We start from the raw sequence: 3,527 nt of genomic DNA, 5'->3' as shown, positions 1-3,527 counted from the left end.
ACAGCAACCTCAAACTCTGGGGCTTGAGCAATTCTCTTGCCTCAGTCTCCCAAGTAGTGGGGACTACAGGTACCTGCCACAATGCCTGGCTATGTTTTTCTTTTTGGTTTTTTTGTTTTTGTGGTTGTAGTTGTCATTGATGTTTGGCAGGCCTGGGCTGGGTTTGAACCCACCATCTCCAGTGTATGTGGCTGGCACCCTAACTGCTGAGCCATAGGCACTGAGCCTGTACTAGAATATCTTTTTGTTTCTTTTAGAGTTTCTTCTCATATATGATATAGTACATGAGTCTGGATCCTAATTTCCATTTTTACACTAAGTAGTAATTATTGTGTTTCTTGTCTATAAATTCAACACAGCTTCCTTCTTACAGGCCCCGCCTGGATCTCTGTAGCTGAAAATTGTGGCCCACAGAACTCCTTGCCAGTGGATCTGCCTGTCAATCTCAGCTTTCCAAATTATAGGAGTACCTTAAGGGCAGAAATTGTCAGAGTACAAAAAAGTATTATGCATAAAAATATTCCTTTCTCGACCTAACCTCTTGCCATCTTTGCCGCTGTGGTGGGTTTGGTTTAAATGCATGTGTGTACATTAATATTGATTGAAAGAAATGGGGTAAGGACCAAAATTCTTTCTTCTGTAAAAGGAATGAGAAAAGTGGTAAGAAAAAAAGTTGTAAGGAAAAAATGTTGTTTGAATCAACCATTTCAGGCCAGGCAGCAATCCAGGGAGTGTTTTCCACCCCCAAGAAAAATGACAGATTCTTAGTAAGAACAATGAACGTTGTGGTGTCTTGGCTTGTCCTAGTCATTTCCTCCATTCTCCAGTTTTGCAGTACCCTTGAAAAATAACAGCGCACATTAATGGTGAAAACCAGGAGTCTCAACAGTTACTGGAAGAAGATAACTGGGGCTAGAGCTTCTCAAACCCTCATTCCTGGAGGATCATTGCTTCACCAATATGGTAGTTCCTGTAAGACCCACACTTGCAAGGCTTTCTGTATTGACTTGATTTGGAATTCATTCAGTCAAACAAGCCTTTTCCCTAGGGGTGATTGTCAAAAACAATTATAGGCAGTTAACTTTCCAGCTTCCTAATGCAGGTCATAATACGTCAGATGGTAGACTAACAAAGGGGGTGAAGGATCTCTGCAAAGAAAGTTATGAAACCCTAAGGAAAGAAACAGCAGAAGACATTAACAAATAGAAGAACATACCATGCGCTTGGCTGGAAAGAATCAACATTGTTAAAATGTCTGTACTAACTAAAGCCATCTACAAATGTAATGCAATCCCCATTAAAATACCAATATCATACTTTGAAGAACTGGAAAAAATTATTTTTCATTTTGTATGGAAGCAGAAGAAACCCTGTATAGCCAAGGCAATTCTTAGTAATAAAAGCAAACTAGAGGCATCACTCTACCAGACTTCAGGGTATATTACAAGTCCACAATGGTCAAAAGAGCATGGTATTGGCACAAAAATAGAGACATAATAGCCAGGTGGCTCACGCCTATAATCCTAGCACTCAGGGAGGCCAAGGCCAGTGGATTGCCAGAGCTCACAGGTTGGAGACCAGCCTAAGCCAGAGTGATACTTCCTCTCTAACAATAGCTGGGTGTTGTGGTGGGTACCTGTGTCCCAGCTACTCAGGAGGATGAGGCAAGGGGATTTCTTGAGCCCAAGAGTTTGAGGCTGCTGTGAGCTGTGATGCCATGGCACTCTACTAAGGGCTACAAAGTGAGACTCTGCCTCAAAAAAAAAAAAAAAAAAAACAAAAAACCCAGAGTTGTAGACATGGAACAGAATAGAACATCAAGAGATGAAACCAGTCTTTTATCACCATCTGATCTTCAATAGACAAAACAAAAGCATATGCTGGGGAAAAGAATCCCTATTCAAAAAAAAAAAAAAAGAATCCCTATTCAATAAGTGGTCTGGGAGATCATCACATGTAAAAGACTGAAACTGGGTTTGCACCTTTCACCACTTACAAAATGGACTCAAGATGGATAAAAGATTTAAATTTAAGATGTGAAGTGATAAAAATCCTAGAAGAAGGTGTGGGAAAAATTCTTAATGATTTTGGCCCGGGGAAAGATGTTATGAAGAAGACTTCAGTGACAATCACAAACAAATGAGACTTAATTAAACTGAAAAGCTTCTACACAGCTAAGGACACAACAATTAAAGCAAATAGCCTTCAGAATGGGAAAAGGTATTTGAGTGTTATGAATCTGACAGGGGTTGATAACTAGAATCTACAGAGAACTCTAGTTAATCAACAAAAAAAGGAGCAAACAGTCCCATCTATCACTGGGCAATAGATATGAACAGAACTTTCTCTGAAGAAGACCAGAGAAGAACTTTCTCTGAATGGCTACCAAACATGAAATAATGCTCATCATCCCTAATCATCAGAGAAATAAAAAGACTGCCCTGAGATATCACTAATCCCCAGTGAGAATAGCCCACATCACAAAGTCTCAAGAGTTTTTTTGGCTGGAGCTGGCTTGAACCTGCCACCTCCAGCATATGGGGCTGGCACATTACCCCTTTGAGCCACAGGCGTCGCCCAATTTTTTTTTTTTTTAATTGAGACAGAGTCTCACTTTGTCACCCTCAGTAGAGTGCTATGGCATCATAGCTCACAGCAATCTCAGACTCTTGGGCTCAAGCAATTTGTCTCAAAGATTTTTTGCAGATGCTGGCATGGATGTGGAGAGAAGGGAACACTCTTACACTGCTGGTGGGACTGCAAACTAATATAGTCTCTTTGGAAAGAAGTATGTAGACTCCTCAAAAAACTCAAAATAGGCATTCCATTTGATCCCACAATCCCATTACTAGGCATCTACTCAGAAGAAAAATAATTTTATCATAAGGACATTTACACTAGATTGTTTATCACAGCTCAATTTACAGTCTCTAAGATGTGGAAACAACTTAAATACCCATCAACCCAGGAATGGATTAGCAAACTGTGGTATATGTATGCCATGGAATACTATTTGGCCATAAAAAGATGGAGACATTATATCTTTTGTATTAACCTGGATGGAGTTAGAAATAGAAAAGCAGGTATCCAAGATACTCAACACTAATATGAAGCCAGTAGACAAACTAATACATGCCCACACAAGAGGAACTCTCACTTCAATTCAAGTTGGAGGAGGGGGGAGAAGAGGGGAGGAGGGAGGGAGATTGGTGTGCTCCCACATATTGGGCACAATGTGGGGGCATATGGTACACCTCCTAGGTGTGGGACATAACTGCAATAGAGACTTTATCTAACCAGTGCAAATGTTGTAACCTAAATGTACCCTAATATCAATCTGAAATTTTTAAAGTATCAATAAAGATAAATGTATTAACCATACAGGGAAAATAAATTGAATTTGTGATTAAGTTGAAACTTAGATTACATGTTTCTCCTTTTTTTTTTTTTGAGACAGAGCCTCAAGCTGTCCCCCTGGGTAGAGTGCCGTGGCATTACAGCTCACAGCAACCTCCAACTCCTGGGCT

This window comes from Otolemur garnettii, unplaced genomic scaffold (assembly GCF_000181295.1).
Source record: "Otolemur garnettii isolate 467f Iridium unplaced genomic scaffold, OtoGar3 scaffold00218, whole genome shotgun sequence".
Lineage (NCBI taxonomy): Eukaryota > Metazoa > Chordata > Mammalia > Primates > Galagidae > Otolemur > Otolemur garnettii.
This window is presented reverse-complemented; position numbering follows the sequence as displayed.